Genomic DNA, 16,893 nt, shown 5'->3' with positions numbered 1-16,893 from the left:
AACCTCTGTTGGTGAGAGACACAAGCTTTCAAGCTTACCCAGAGCTCTTCTTCAGGTCTAGGAAACTAACGCAGTGTCAGTTTCTTAGGCCATGGCTACACTTGCAGATTTGCAGCGCTGCAGCAGGGTGTGAAAAAACACCCCCTCCAGCGCTGCAAGTTGCGGCGCTGCAAAGCGCCAGTGTGATCAGAGCCCCAGCACTGGGAGCGCGGCTCCCAGCGCTGTACGTTAATCCCCATAGGGAGGTGGAGTACGGGCAGCGCTGGAAGAGCTCTCTCCCAGCGCTGGCGCTTCGACCACACTCGCGCTTCAAAGCGCTGCCGCGGGAGCTCTCCCGCGGCAGCGCTGTGCAGCGCTAAGTGTAGCCATAGCCCCAGACTTGAAGAAGAGCTCTTTGTAGCTGGAAAGCTTCTCTCTCACATCAAACAGAAATGAGTCCAATCAAAGATATTACCTCACCCACATTGTGTCTATACTATCCTGGGACCAACATGCCTACAACAACACTGCATATTTACATACGGTATATACAGAGATAAAGCGCTCTTGTAACACGTGGGACCCACATTCTAGTCCCTGGACCAGGAATACTTAGACTGGTCCTAATTCACATGCTCAGAATCTGATGTGCAGCATGAGAGAGAGACATGGTCACTGCAGAGCCCTTCTTCTGCTAATCAGCCTAAGGTTATACATAAATGCTTCTATATATGAATGTAGAAAACAAAATGAAAGGCAGATAGAGCAAGAGAAATCAGATAGGTAAATCAGTGGCTCATGCTGACAGGTTTGTACAGAACTTTCAAGTCAAACCCAAGCAGTTAACAGTGAATGAATAATGTTAGTTCAGCCCAAAGCATAAAATTGCTGCCAAAAGGGGAAGTAGTGATGCCTTATTCCATCTGATGATAAAAGTGACATGCATGGGAGAGTGACATTTTCTAAAAGGTTTATATCTATAGATGGCTACTAAGGACCTAGAGCAGGAAACTCATTGCAAAGTGCTGACATTAGGGGATAGCTAATTTTCTGTGCTTGTCGTCAATCTCAAATTCATTCTCCAGCATGACCTCCCCCAGCAATACCAAACTACTGGAAGACCTGCAAGCCAGTCTATTTATTGTTTCCTGTGCATGTGATTTCCAGGGGCATAGGACTTCCTAATGAAAGGACAGAAAAACAATAGGATTGGTATTGGCAGCTGGCAGTGAGATAAATGTCTGATGTTTTCAGTGGAGTGGCTAATATAAATGGTTTCTAAGAGAAACACATGCATATGCACAGATCTATCTAGGGGCCTAATTCTCCTTTCACTTATGATGGCTCTACCCCTGTGTTATTCCACTGACTTCAGTGGCATTACTGCTGATTTATGCCAGTGTAAGAGCAGAATCGGGACCCTGGTAATTAAAACTCAGCAAGTATTTTAAACAATAAATTAAACAACTCCTGAGCTGGAATAATTCTCATTGCAGCTACCGGGAAAATGAAGAAAGGGTGAAGAGGACCTTGGCGACACATAGAGCCAATATATTTCACAGTAAAAACAAATGACCAAAAACTGTGTTCTCCCCCCAGCAATGGATAGAAAAGAAGCTGACTAACAACTAGCAGAAACAGGGCCTGATCTGAATTGTATTGAATCAATTGATTTCAGGGGCTTTGGATCATTCCCATACTGACTCTCCCTTTATTTCATGGCTTAGAATTCCCAACCACCTGTGTTAAACTCAGGGGCGGCTCTAGCCATTTCGCCACCCCAAGCATGGCGGCACGCCGCAGGGGGCGCTCTGCCAGTCACCGGTCCCGCAGCTCCGGTGGACCTCCCGCAGACGTGCCTGTGGAGAGTCCGCTGGTCCTGCGGCTCCAGTGGACCTCCCGCAGGCACGCCTGCGGATGCTCCACCGGAGCCGCGGGACCAGCGGACCCTCCACAGGCACGCCTGCGGGAGGTCCACCGGAGCCGCCTGCCGCCCTCCCAGCGACCAGCAGAGCGCCCCCCGCGGCATGCCACCCCAAGCACATGTTTGGTGTGCTGGGGCCTGGAGCTGCCCCTGGTTAAACTCAGGAACCTCTCTATGCAGGCTCAGATGCTGATTGCAATTTGTACGCCATCAAGCCCAAATAAATGACAGTGACTTGGGAGTATGTAGTGGGTAAATATTAAGGGCTCTTTCAATAAGGATGTTGATCTCTATCTAATGGGGCCACTGAACATTTCAACTCAGACTGTGCCCAACAGTTGGGGCATGCAAAGTACAACCTGTGCAAAATCCAACCTGCTTCCAAAACCACAACACAAACATAAACTGTCTATTACGAAGAGGAATAGAACACATGACGTCCACCTTTTGGCATGTTGTGGATTCACTCCAGCACTTGGCACTTAAATAACATTCCAAAGAGGAGGGCACAGAATGTTCAGGGAGAAGAATTCAGGTTTTTTCTTGTTTAGATGTTTTCAAACAACACTTGAACATCAGTGGAAGAATGATTAAAGTAACCGTTCAAATTAGGAAACAGGAAATTGCCTTTACGAGAAATATCACTGGAACATTTGACCTAAAGGCTAGGTTGTGAAAAGCAGATCTGAAAAGCTTGTTGGTAAGTGCATTGTAGCAGCTCGTCATGGTCATAGTTGTTAGTGGCAGCATGGATATATGAGCCAAGTTACTTAGGCTTTGTCTATACTACCAAGTTTTGTTGACAAAACTTATGTCGACACCCAAATATGGACAAAACAAAATTGCCAAAGGGTGTTCACATTTGCTCCCTCTGTTGTCAGATCATGTCCACATTGTGAGCACCATCATGGACAGTGTGAGCCATGCACCGTGGGTATGTATCCCACAGTGCAGTGTTGTGGGAAGTGGAGCTGATCACTGCACATCTTGGGAGGATTCCCTCCAAGTTCTCCCACAGCCTCCTCAGCGGCCGGGACCGCTCTGTGAGCAATCTGTGCTGAGGATTGTCAAAGCAGCACAGCAATCTCTCCTCCCCACATCCCTGCGACTGCAGTCTGCCCGCTGCTGTGTTCCTAGTGCAGGGCAGAATGATTTGCTCTTTGTTCCCCAAATGGAGCAGCACACTCAGCTGTCAAATCAGGGGTGGGCAAACTATGGCCCATGGGCTGCACCTGACCCGCCAGCCATTTTAATCCAGCCCTCGATCTCCCGCTGGGCAGCAGGGTCTGGGGCTTGCACTGCTCTGGGGCTCTAGCCAGGAAGCAGGGTTTGGGGCCACTCTGCGCAGCTCCTGGAAACAGCGGCATGTCACCTCTCTGGCTCCTATGTGTAGGGATAGCCGGGGGTGCCACACACTGCCCCTGCTCTAAGCACCGCCTCCGCAGCTCCCATTGGCCAGAAACCATGGCCAATGGGAGCTGTGGGGGCAGCGCCTGTGGACAGGAAAGTGCGCCGCAGAGCTGCTTGGCCATGCCTCCGCTTAGGAGCCAGAGGGGGGACATGCCGCTGTTTCCAGGAGCTGTGCAGAGTGGCCCCCGAGCCTGTTCCCTGGCTGGAGCACCAGAGTGGTGCAAGCCCCAGACCCTGCTTCCAGGAGCTGCTTGAGGTAAGCACTGCCGGGACCCTGCACCTATGAGCCACCTCCCCATACCCCAACGTCCGGCCCAAGCCCTGATGCCCCTCCCACCCTCCGAACTTCTTGATCCCAGCCCGGAGCACCTTCCTACACCCCAAACCCCTCCTCCCCAGCCCCACCCCAGAGCCTGCACCCACAACCGGAGTCCTCACCTCACCCCCCTGCCCCAGCCCAGAGCCCCCTCCTGCACTCTGAACTCCTCATTTCTGGCCCCACTCTGAAGCCTGCACCTCTTCTGCACCCCAACCCCAATTTCATGAGCATTCATGGCCCACCATACAATTTCTATACCCAGATGTGGCCCTTGGGCCAAAAAGTTTGCCCACCGCTGTGTCAGATACTTCCCACAGTTTTGAAAGGGGAGGGATAAATGCAGGGCATCAGAGATCAAAACACTGAGCAGAGCGATCAGGGCAGGCATTGTGGGATACTGGCAGAAGCCAGTTCTGTCGACAAAACAAACAGCAGTGTCTACACTGGCTCTTTGTCGACAGTAAAGGGGGGGGGGAAACAAAAATCTCTCATGGGGTGGTATTCTTTTGTCGCCAAAACCAGCCGTTTTTCCTGACAAAAGTTGCATTGCAGTGTGTATGCTTTCACTGTTTTGTTGCCAATAGGCAGTTTTTGGTGACAAAACTTGATAGTGTAGACAAAGCCTTAGTGTCTTTCATATGAAGATTTCAGTGCACATTACTAACATTAAGTAAGACTCACAACATGCCCTCCAGGTAGGCAAGTGGACAGATGGGGAAAACTGTCGCACAGAGAGGTCAAAGTATTTACCTAAAAGCTAGTCAATAGCAGATCTGAAGAGAAAACTCAGAGACCAAATTCACTGCTGAGGTTGTGCCTGGTTACAGCTGGAATGAAATTAGCTCTTGAGATCTAAGCTCAACCCTGCTCTTGATTTACTGTGTCATCCTCAGCAAATCACTGAATTTCCCTGTACCTCTTTTTATACATATGCTAAGCGAGTATAATGCTGACTGAAGTCAATTCAGTTGATCCTGTTTGGATCAGCAATAAATAGGGCCTCTAGACACTGCTGATGGCTCAGCTACTGATTCACTGTATCCTTGGTATATCACTTAAAGTACCTGCACATCATAAATATGATACTATTTTATGGAGTTGTGCTCACTTATACCAGTGATCAGTTTAAGTGGAGGAGTCCTGGTTCCCAGACTCCTGCTTTATAGCCCACACTGCCTATTTCTTAGTGTTTCCAAGGAAAGCCTGTCTCCAGGCAATAGTCCATTGCTAAAGTCTGTATATTTGAAGAATAGGGTAAAAATCTAAATAACCAAAGTGATTTAGGAACCTAAATACCATTAAAATCCAGTGATCTTCAGTGGAACTGAAGCCCCTTAAATCATTTAGGGACTTTTGGAAATGTCACCCTAGCTCTATCCCTAGAGTCAGAGAGGTCCTGCAGGCCAAATTTAGGCTGCTAGGTAAGACATTAAAGTTCAGGACCTCCACGGTAGTATTCTCTGAAAGGCTTCCAGTTCCACACACAGGGCTTGTTAGAGAGGCAGAACTGCAGAATCTCAATGCATGGATGAGATGGTGGTGTTGAGAGGAGGGATTTGGGTTTATTAGGCACTGGGGAATCTTTTGGGAAAGGAGGGGCCTATATAGGAAGAATGGGCTTCACCTCAACCAAAATGGAATCAAACTGCTGGCATATAAAATTAAAAATGTCTTTGAGGACTCTTTAAACTAAGGGCTGGGGGAAAGCTGACATGTATGAGGGAACCACACAGTTCGGACAGAGACATCGCTTAGGGGAGGATTTATTAAAGGAGATACTCTATCCTCGTAACAAAGAGAGGCTAGACGTTGATAAAGTACAGGTAGGTGCTGAAGAGAAACAGTCAAACAAAAAAGAGTCCCATTCAATTACATCACATGAAGGGCAGACAACTAAATATTGACAAATTTTATAAGTGCTTCTATACAAATGCTTGAAGTCTAAATACTAAGATGCGTGAACTTGAGTGCATGGTATCAAATGAAGATACTGATATAATAGGCATCACAGAAACTTGGTGGAACGATGACAATCAATGGGACACAGTAATACCACGGTACACAGTATATAGGAACAACAGAGTAGGTCATGCTGGTGCAGAAGTGGCACTATATGTGAAAGAAAGAAGAGTCAAATATAGTAAAAATCTTAAATGAATCAAACTGTACCATAGAATCTCCAAGGATAGAAATTCTATGCTTCAGTAATAAGAGTAAGGAATATATTACCTACCACCTGATCAGGATGGTGATTGTGAAATGCTTGAGGAGAATAGAGAGGCTACAAAAATGGAAAACCCAATAATAATCGGGATTTATACTAGTCCCCTATTGACTGAGAACATGTCACCTTAGGACAGGATGCAGAGAGAAACTTTCTAGACACCATTAGTGGCTGCTTCTTGGAACAGTTAGTCCTGGAACCCACACGGGAGAGGCAATCCTTGATTTAGTCCTAAGTGGTGCACAAGATCCAAGAGGTGAATATAGCTGAACCACACAGTAATAGCAATCATAATGAAATCACTGCAGAAGACGTGAGAGAGATTCCCACAATCAAGTTACCAGTATTCTTTTTAGATGACACATCTGAGGAAATGCCCCAGACTGGGGTGTCAGTAGAGGAGGTTTTGGAAGAAATGGATAAATTAAACAGTAATAAGTCACAAGGACCAGACTGTATTCAACCAAGAGTTCTGAAGGAACTCAAATATGAAACTGCAGAACTACAAACTGTGGTATCTAACCTATTGCTTAAATCAGCATCTGAACCAGATGACTGGAGAATAGCTAATGTAACGCCAATTTTTTTAAAAGGCTCCAGAGGTGAAAATGGCAATTACAGTATAGATATATACAATATCCCTGCGATATGTTGGGGAAGAGTCAACATGTAGAGGGAAATACTGCCTCACCATTCTATTAGACTTCTTTGAGGGTGTCAACAAGCATGTGAAGAAAGATGATCCAGTTGAAATAGTGTGCTTGGACTTTCAGAATGCCTTTGATAAAGTACCATAGCAAAAGCTCTTACGTAAAGTAAGCAGTTGTGGGATAAGATGGAAGGTCTTCTCACAGATCACTAACTGGCTAAAAGACAGGAAATAAAGGGTAGGAATAAATGGTCAGTTTCACAATGGAAAGAGGTGAATAGTGGGGTCCCCAAGGATCTGTATTAAGACCTGTGCTGCTCAACATATTCACATATGATCTGGTAAAAGGGGCAAAGTTTGCAGACGATACAAAATTACTCAAGATAGTTAAATCCAAAGCAGTCTGCAAAGAGTTACAGAACTGGGTGACTGGGCAACAAAATGGCAAATGTTGATAAGTGCAAAGTAATGCACATTGGAAAAAATAATCCCAACTATCCATACAAAATGATGGGTCCTAAATTAGCTGTTACTACTCAGGAAAGAGATCTTGGAATTGCTGTGGACAGTTCTCTGAAAACATCTGCTCAATGTGCAGAGGCAGTCAAAAAAGCTACCAGAATGTTAGGAACCATTAAGAAATAATAAAACAGAAAAATATCATAATGCCATTATGTAAATCCATGGTGTACCCATACCTTGAATACTATGTGCAGTTCTGGTCATCCCATTGCAAAAATATATATATTAGAAATGGAAAAGGTAAAGAGAAGGGCGACAAAAATGATTAGGGGTATGGAACAGCTTCTATACTGGGAGAGATTAAAAAAACTGGGATTTTTCAGCTTTCAACACAGACAGCTAAGGTGGGGGGGGGAATATGATAGAGATCTATAAAATCATTAATGATGTGGAGAAGTGAATAGGGAAGTGTTATTTACCCCCTCCACACAGCACAAGAACCAGAGGTCACCCAATGAAATTAATAGACAGCAGGTTTTAAAGAAACAGAAGGAGGTACTTCTTCACACAAGACACAATCAACCTATGGAACTCATTGCCATGGGGGTGTTGGGAAGATCAAAAATATTACTGAGTTCAAAAAAGAATTAGATCAGTTCATGGAGGATAGGACCATCAATGACTATTAGCCAAGATGGTCAGGGATTCAACCCCATGCTTTGGGTGTCCCTAAACTTCAGATTGCCAGAAGCTGGGACTGGATGATGGGATGCTTCATTTCCTCTGAAGCATCTAGCACTGGCCACTCTCAGAAGACTGGATAGTGAGCTAGATGGGCCATTGGTCTGCCCCAGCATGGCTGTTCTTATGTTATGGTATCTCCAGATTTTGAATCAAAGATACTCTGAATTACTGAGCCTCTCTTTCTTTGCTGACACAGATAGATAGTGTAAGAGCTTGCAACACACTCACTATGCACATATTTAATGTGCAGTGGAGAATACACCTCAAAGTGAAAACTATTCAATGTGCAAATCTGTCTATTTAGATTTGTTCTTCGCCAAAACTGTAGATAACAAATCTCCATGCTAAAATGAATGACCAAATCATATTTTTCTGAGGCGAGATTTTGGAAGTGATGTGCAGCTTCTGTCTTTGCTGTTGCAATTACCTGTACCTGCTGTACATGAACAAGACAAGAAACTGAGCACAGAATGCAATAATGCTGATTGAAGAAAGGTCTTCAAAGTGAATAAATGACTCAGGAAGAGGCTTGTAAGGGAAAAAATCAGTCACTGGTCATGCATAGTGGTGATCAGTGATTTTAAGGAGATCCTGATGTTATTTTTTTTCTGGGATGTGTTTGTATAATAAGGAATATTATTTCTATTCTATTCTGCTGGAAGTCTAATGTGTAATAATGTGGTTAATACACATCTTAATTTTGTAGGACGTGTCTATTAGATTTTAGGTGCAAATCCTGTTTGATATCAAACAGATCAGAGGCTTAAAAAAGCAGCATGGATTTGGCCATAACTTCTAAGGTCCTTTCACAGGTAAAACAAACATAATTATATAATCACTTCCTTCCTTTAACATGTTTCAGAGTGGTAGCCGTGTTAGTCTGTATCAGCAAAAACAACGAGGAGTCCTTGTGGCACCTTAGAGACTAACAAATTTATTTGAGCATAAGCTTCCATGGGCTAAAACCCACTTCATCGGATGCATGCAGTGGAAAATACAGTAGGAAGATATATACACAGAGAACATTGATTAGTCTCGTTATAATTAATTGATTAGTCTCATTATAGTTGGTATGGCAACACCCATTTTTTCATGTTCTCTGTGTATATATATCTTCCTACTGTATTTTCTACTGCATGCATCCGATGAAGTGGGTTTTAGCCCACGAAAGCTTATGCTCAAATAAATTTGTTAGTCTCTATAGTGCCACAAGTACTCCTTGTTCTTCTTCCTTTAACATGTTCCTTACAAACAGAGTAGATAAGCACTGACAATTAGATTAGCAATGATAGGGCCAGCTTCTACCGCCCTGGCTCATATAAAGCAGTGCTGTATGACGCCAATAGTCCCACTGACACCTCTGGGACTAACTGTAGAGTAATGAAGTAACTTAAAGTGAACAAGATTGACAGAATCTGACTCGTGATTCTATCTGAGTTCAATACATTCATCAGTGGGGTGGGAATCAGGAGAACTGGAGTGAAATCCTGATCTCAGTTAAGTCAAAACTACCACTGATGTCAATTGGGATCAGGATTTCACCTTTGTGTTCCAGTCATCTTTGCAGCTGCGCAGCTTTGGTCAAATGTCTTGGGCCCAAATTTTCAAAAACATCCTCAGAGTTGGGGAATGTCTATTTATGTGTCCCAGTGTTCTGAGCTCTACATTCTCTGTGCTGCTATTTTCCTATCTGTAAAAGGGGCTATTAAAGCTTACCTACCACACCGGAGTGCTATGAGGCTTAATTCACTAGTATTTGTAAAGCCTTTTGAGATCTATGGATAAAAAGCACTACAGAAATACAAGGTATTGCTATGACAAAGTGGGACTGTTCTTAATGTTTCCTCTGAATCCTGTGTGGGTGCCTCAATTTCCCATATGCATTTCTTAAGTCTCCAGCGTGTATAAATGCCCGACAGTCTGTCTCCTGGCAACAAATGGCCAGGGCCCTTCCCCCCCTGCAAGGGGATGGCTAAAGGTGAACAAAGAGATCAGGTGACCTCCTGCTCCGGGAAAGAGACAAAGGCCAGAAAGGAGGGGTGGGAGGGGGTTTCAGTTTGGAGCTGGCTGGGGACGAGGAGTGAGTGCAGACATGGGTGTCTGGCTCGCATGCCTCCCTCCCCTGCAATGGACCTGGCTGAAGGGTCCTGTTCTCTGTACCTACAAGCTTTGTTTTAGACTGTGTTCCTTTCATCTAATAAACCTCTGTTTTACTGGCTTGCTAAGAGTCACATCTGACTGCGAAGTGGGGGTGCATGCAGGACCCTCTGGCTTCCCCAGGACCCCACCTGGGCGGACTTGCTGTGGGAAGCGCACAGAGGGGCATATGCTGAATGCTCCAAGGTCAGACCCAGGAAGGTGAAGCCGTGTGAGCTTCTTGCCCTGAAGACAGTCTGCTCCAAGAGAGAGGAGGCTCCCCAAAGTCCTGACTGGCTTTGTAGGGAGCAGTTCCAGAGCATCGCCCAGGGACTCCGTGACAATTGCCACAACTAAATTAGACACTACAAATACTCCAGCTACTACAAAGCCTCAAAACAAGGAGCCACTGATGTCCCAGGTGAAGTGAATGGGAAAAGATAGGCACCAAAATGAAGCTATTTGATCTCAGTCGGTCTCTTTTTTTTCTTTTTCTTTTTTTTAATTTGCATCCTTTTCATTGCATTTTTAATGAGACAAATAATGTTAGATTACAGCTACAGTCTGTCACCCCGGGTATGTTACACAGCTGTAAAAAGAACCTCTGCCTAAATGCTTTATAAAAAAGTTTCACTAACATGAAATAAAAATATCTGGTACATACTAAACATTCATTCTGACTCATGTTATCCTTTAACATTTAAGGTCAAACAATCCTAATAAGAGGAATAAAGATAAGGGGTACACAGAGTCAGCTGCAACATGGAACCAAATCTCTCTAGAAAGACCTTTCCATTTTGGTTTTGTTTTCACGATAGTCCACAGCTCCCAGCCAAGTAGGTTTTTCACCCTGAATAATGAAAAATTTGGGCCAAATTCTGCTCCCTTTCACACTGGTGTAAATCTGGGATAAGGCTCCAATCTTGCCAAGATTTACACACACACATTTAATTTTAAACCTGGTGAGCTCAATGGGGCACATGTATGTCTTAGCAGGATCACAGTCTGTGTCCGTGGAATGGACTTCAACGGACTCCACTGGAGTTACACTGGATTTTGGATCATGTAGCTGAGATCAGAATTTGGCTCAGTGCATGCTGCTACCTCTATGGCCCCAGAGATTAAAACCAAAAGGGATTTTTTCTAGTAAATTGATCATTTCAAAATTCTTCCAATTTTTTCCTTGAAGTATGTCTCTCACTGCTGCCAAAGAAAACACCTATTAGGTTTCGTAACAAGTTTATTCTACTGTTGAACTGATACTTCAACCTGCACGGCTAAAATAACTGTTATTTATTGCAGCTGATGAGGTGGGTTTATCTCGAGTGAAGAGTTTGGATAAATCGCAAATTCCTATCTTTAGCATTTCCTCAACTTATGTCCTTATCTGGTTTAGCTCACTCCCTAAAGCCCATGCCCTTATGATTCAAGTGAGATTAGTCTATACTTAAGGTATGATCCAAGCATGCTGGAAAGGGATCTTATCGTAATGTGACATTTAAATTCTATTGACTTGGCATGAGAGAATGTTAAAAATGTACTTAAAAGAAGATCAGAGGATTGGCAGCAGGATACAGTCATTTACTTTAAGGTCACTGCTTTGAATCTGGCCCATGCAGGAAGTTTGTCTTATCTGCCAAATGTTTTGATGGCTGATATGAACTGAGTTGTAGCTTCAGTCCAATTGCTAGTGGACTGGTGTGTCACCATCACAAATATCACTGAGACAATTGTCACCCTTTGGTCTCATTAGGGTGACCAGATGTCTTGTTTTGTTTTGTTTTTTGTTTTTTTTTAATAGGGACAGTCCTGATATCTGGGGCTTTTTTTTATATAGGCTCCTATTACCCCCACCCCCATCCTGATTTTTCACACTTGCTGTCTGGTCACCCTAGGTCTAATTCTCTTCCCACAGGATATAAGCCACTACAGTATGGCTATTTTTCATATCCCCAGGTGGGAGAATTTCTGCCTGGTTGTTTGCAATCTCAGCATAATAAGTGCCTATATGTGCTTGGCTCCAGTATTTATATGCATGTATATATACAGTCAAGATTTTCAGATGTGACTAGTGATTTTTGGGTGCTGAACATGAGCAACTTTAAAGGGGCCTGCTTTTCAGAAGGTGCATGCTCAGCAAAATCACTGAAAATCACTAGCCAGTCAGAGAGTAGATATAAAATCTGAATGAACCTATTATCCATTCCAGCTGCTTCCTCCAGTGTAAGGCTGAAGCATGTTGTCAGGAGCATGTGTTGCTTATGCTGTATCTAATCTGTGGATAAACAGAAGGTGGCAGTTTCATATTGACAATCTGACCCCCAGACACGAAAACTATATTCACTTTATAAAATGTTTCGATTTATGTTAAGTGCTTAAAACACTCTGTCTTTTGCTTGGAGATCACATGGTATTTCTGGTGCATAGGCTGAGGAGCTGTCCCTATACTATAGCTCTTTCTGCCAATACTGAGAACTGGGAAAAGCCCAAAGAGCCTCCTCCTCCTCCAGAGACGGGAGATGCTGCTGCTTTGCTTGCAGCTCTTGGCTAAACCCCTCCACATTCATTCTCTGCTAGCAAGATGGGGAAGGGAGAGCAAAACTAGAACTGTCTGGGAAGTACAGGAACTGGTGCTGTGCTGTGCTCCCAGCAAAGCTACGGCATACTAGGGGGAGAGCCATTTTCCCACGGTCTGGGCTGGGGCCAGCAGGTCATTTTTTCTTTCCCGTGCTTCAGGGTTTGAGATTCATGGCACAGCTCTTTCAAAGCTGTCTGAGCAGCTGATTTAACTGTGAGACCTTTGTGGTTTATGTATAATTACACAAAAAAAGCTATGTTAAAAGAATGTACCGGTAGGTGGCAAAGTAAAACCCTCAAAACGTTAGAAAATGCCAGATTTATGGTCACACAAACCCAGGTTTGTTTATTTATGTATTTATTTTAAAGAAAAAGATAAAAACAAGTTCTGTTATGTGCAACTTTACATCCTCCACCCAACCCCCAAAAAATCCCACACGACACCAATAGGGTCTGAACCCTCACGTCTAGCAGTGTAGTTTGAGCTCTAGCACAGTGGGTCTTAAACTTTTGTACTGGTGACCCCTTTCACATAGCAAGCCTCTGAGTGTGACCCCCCCCTTATGAATTAAAAACACTTTAAAATATGTTTAATACAATTATAAATGCTGGAGGCAAAGTGGGGCTTGGGGTGGAGGTTGACAGCTCATGACCTCCCATGTAATAACCTCATGACCCCCGAGGGGTCCTCCCAGCCCCCAGTTTGAGGACCCCTGCTTTAGCACGAATAGCACCAGCAAGTAGCAGGAGAAGGCTATTATCTCAGAGCAGTAAGGGTTGCTGGGTCTAGGATATGGTCTGAACCTGGCTCTCTTTCTTCCCCACACCTAGAGTTGGGGGAGCTCCTGCCCCAGGTGTTACCCCAGAGAGGGGATTGGCTGCTAGCATCACATGTTGGAGAGTGGTTGCTGGGAGTCTGTACTATCTCTTTCTCTCTCCTTGCCTGAGGTCTGAGGGAGCTCCTCCCTGTGTGAGATTGCGGGGTGGGGGGGTTAATGGGCCACTAAAGCCACGTGCTGGGTCCGTTGGTGAGCAGGGAGAGGAGCCTGGCCTGATTCTTTCCCCAGCACATGCCTTATCCAAGTTCCTAGTATAGCGTGTGCTGCTGCTTTGGCAGTGGCCTCAGAATGTTCAGTGTTTTTGGCAGGTTGTCAAAATTTCCCTGAGGAATGCAAGTTGGAGAAGGGAATTAGTGATTTTAAACTGTTTCTATCTCAGTCAATTCTGCACAGAATTTCATGGGGCAAAGAAAAGGCATTTCTGTAGCCTAAGGGGATTCCACTACCCCATATCAAAGGTTTGCTGCAAACAATAGAGGTTTGACAGCTACTCAAAGAAGTTTGCAAGAATGCTTTATGGTGGAAAGTATGAGGCAACCTTCATATACCAGCTCTGTGAGACTTCTCCCAATATCCAAGAGCATTTCAACCAGAGGCAAATAGCTTTTGGGAGGGGAGGGAGTTTAAATCTATTCCTTATCCTGGGAATCAATGAGAAGCTTTGCTGGGCATGCTCAGCATGAGCACTGTGACTTTAAAATGTAATTGTTGGAGCTTTCCTCCCCCCCCCGCCTTACTGATTCCTCCTCCACGAACCAAGATGGAGCTTAATGCGGTAGATGAAGATGTAGCCACATACAACTCTTCCTCCTAGTGTTCAGTTTACCAGGAACTGGGCTATTACCAGGAACCTCTTGTGGAACGGATCACCCTATGGTAATTACTTTTGGGACTGACTGCTCCATTATAAGTGACTCCCCTTTCCCTATTAAATAATTAGAGACCTATTTCTAATCCCTTAAATACATGATACTTGACTAGGGCTGGGGTCATGCAAGCGTTAAGGAAAAAATCTCAGTGAGGTTATTCATGTAGTGAACATCATGGAAATATGTATTTTAAATATCAGCAGTTATGGGCATTGTCAATACCCCCAGATAACCTTTACTTTTGGTGTACTTGCAAGAATAGGGCATGGAATATGAAATGAATGGTTTTGCACTGAGGAATTGACTTGCTTCTAGAGTCTAGAAATTCCAGAGCCTACAATGGTAACTCAAGCAACCTGACTCCAGTTTTAAAAAGTCTCTCTTTTTTTAATTTGAAAAGATTTGGGAGCAGTGATAATGCTTGACCTTTGCAACCAAGGCTATTGGAATATTGTAGAAAAGAATATGAAGCTTCCCTGGTGAAGGTCTGGTCTTTTCCCTAAGGATTTATTTGCAATTCTTTGCACATTGCAATAGTCTTATGTATTTGCTCAATTCTTCATATTGCTGTGGTGTTACTGTCTCTGTAAGTTCTATGAGAGATGCACTGAGGTAAAATCAACTCAGCAAAGCAACAACTGTACATTATCAGGCAGCAAAGTGGGACACCTAAGCTTACAGCGGAGTATTCTGTCTTCTACTCTTCAGCTCATTAACAGACCGGGCCCTGAAAAGTCATATGCCTGTTTGCAAGGCGTGTTGACTCCATAGCACTCTTTTCCCTGATGATTTATGTACTGGCTGGTCCAGAAAGGAACTGCGTGCCCTACGCTGGACATAGGCGAGGGTCCCTGTGGTGGTTGCTATGGGGAAGGGAGAAGGCCAGAGGGATCAGGGCATAGAGAGCCCCAGATTCTGTGCAGACAAAGGGCGGGATAGGAAAGCCCTCTTGGGCAGGACAGGGTAGGCAGAGTTCATGTGGAAAAAGAGGAAAGGACTAGACAGTATTAAGACAATGGCTAAATTCTGCCCCTAGTTTTACCTGTGCAATCCCAGTGCAGTCAATGTGGTTTGTGCTGGTGTAACTAAGGGTAGAATTTGGCCCTGTGTGTGAAAGTGCCTGGTTTCTAGCTGAAAGTTTCTCATCATCTGATTTTCAGCACCTGCCGCTCATTCAGGACTAGCTTGCATGGGTTCACTTAGGTTCTGAGAAGGATACCTCGTTTAGATTGCATACAAGTCCTTTTGCAGCTGCTAACTCACCATGTTGGGTAAAGAGGTTAGGAATGCATCAGTTTATATTGTCAGCCCTGGGCGGCAGGGCTCAGGTTATAGGCCCCCTGTGTGGGGGTCAGGTTTTGGCTTTGCCTCTCCCCCCGCCACTCCCAGGTTTCAGGTGGGCTCAGGTTTCAATCTCCCATCCTGGGATCATGTAGTAATTTTTGTTGTCAGAAGGGAGTTGTGGTGTAATGAAGTTTGAGAACCCCCGTTCTACATGAAAGCTTACATGTAGCAGGAACTAGCCCAGGGATTGGCAACCTTTGGCATACGGCCTGCCAGGGTAAGTCCCCTGGCAGGCCAGGCTGGTTTGTATACCAGCAAGTTTGGCCGATCACAGCTCCTACTGGCTCCCTCAGCCTGCACCGCTTCCCGCAGCCCCCATTGGCCTGAAGCGGTGAACCGCAGACAGTGGGAGGTGTGATCGGCCGAACCTGCGGATGTAGCAGATAAACAAACTGGCCCAGCCCACCAGGGGGCTTACCCTGGCGGGCCACATGCCAAAGGTTGCCGATCCCTGAACTAGCCAATTGTTTTATGACTATGCAGCCATCAACTCTCCAGTGTGTCTCTTTTTAGTATTTAGTATTTAGTGTAACCCAAACACCTCCTGTCTGTTCTGTCCCATCTAGTGGCACTAAGACCACTTAGAGAGAGAGATAAAATGAGTCTGCTCTACAGCCCTAGCTAACAGCCAGTTGGCTTTTGGCTCATGCACTAAGCTTGAGAGGTCCCAAGTTCAATCCTGCTCACCAACAACTGGGGTCTGTCAGTGTTACATAGGCACCCACCAAATTTGAAAACACAGGCTGATGTTTTTAAACAAGGCAAGAAAAATCCCAAAATCACAGAACCCATGGGTGTGAAGCTGTGATAGGTTTTCAGCTGTACATAATAAGATACCTTGTACTGCTGTAGACCATTTCATTCAAGGAGTTCCAGGTGCTCCACAGTCAGTTAAGTCTCTCCTCATGCCTCTGAAGAAGGTAATTATTATTCCTCCCCTATTTTACAGATACCGAGAAACAGAGAGGCTGACTTACCAAGTATTCACAGTGAGCTAGCAGCAAGAGCAGAGACTAGAACTCCTGATGTGTGCAGGCCTGTGCTCTAACCACTAGGCTGAAGTCCCTCACATGCAAGTTTTCCTTAGGAATCTTAACAACAGGTGTTGTGGTTTTTTTTTTTTAATCACTCTTTTAATTTCACTTTTGCTGTTCCTGGTCAAAACTCTGAGCAGCAGCCACTGGGGTGTCTGTCTGCACACTGAGGAAAACAGCACTGCAGCAGTTCCTGTTGGAAAGGTTGTCACAACCAAGGTGAATTGGAAACTTAATTCAGTGCAAGGTTAGAGCAATATCTGCAGAATTTAAGCTCACAAATTTGCAAAACAAAATGTCCTACTTGCCCATGGTAAAGTAGGCAAGAGGATTTTTGAAGCCTTGTCTAAAGGTGAAGAGTAATGGCAGGATGTAGAGAGGGG

The 16,893-nt window shown here is 44.7% G+C and overlaps 1 protein-coding gene across 2 annotated transcripts in view; it reads left to right on the top strand.

Moving 5' to 3' along the window:
• The window catches only part of LOC120369855 (rho GTPase-activating protein 7-like), a 155,296-nt gene that overhangs the window by 52,506 nt on the left and 85,897 nt on the right, over nucleotides 1–16,893 (top strand). Inside the window, exon 1 of one of the 2 annotated variants that reach the window (XM_039483565.1) lies at nucleotides 14,078–14,139. The exons of the other annotated variant lie outside the window; for it this stretch is intronic. The gene's annotated coding sequence lies outside the window, so the exon portion shown is untranslated. Of the gene's footprint in view, nucleotides 1–14,077; nucleotides 14,140–16,893 lie in introns of those variants that run through there. 2 annotated transcript variants of the gene reach the window in all.

Source organism: Mauremys reevesii, linkage group 8, assembly GCF_016161935.1.
Source record: "Mauremys reevesii isolate NIE-2019 linkage group 8, ASM1616193v1, whole genome shotgun sequence".
NCBI classification, from domain to species: Eukaryota; Metazoa; Chordata; order Testudines; family Geoemydidae; genus Mauremys; species Mauremys reevesii.
The sequence above is the reverse complement of the archived record's forward strand: the minus strand, read 5'-3'. Positions and strand labels throughout refer to the sequence as shown.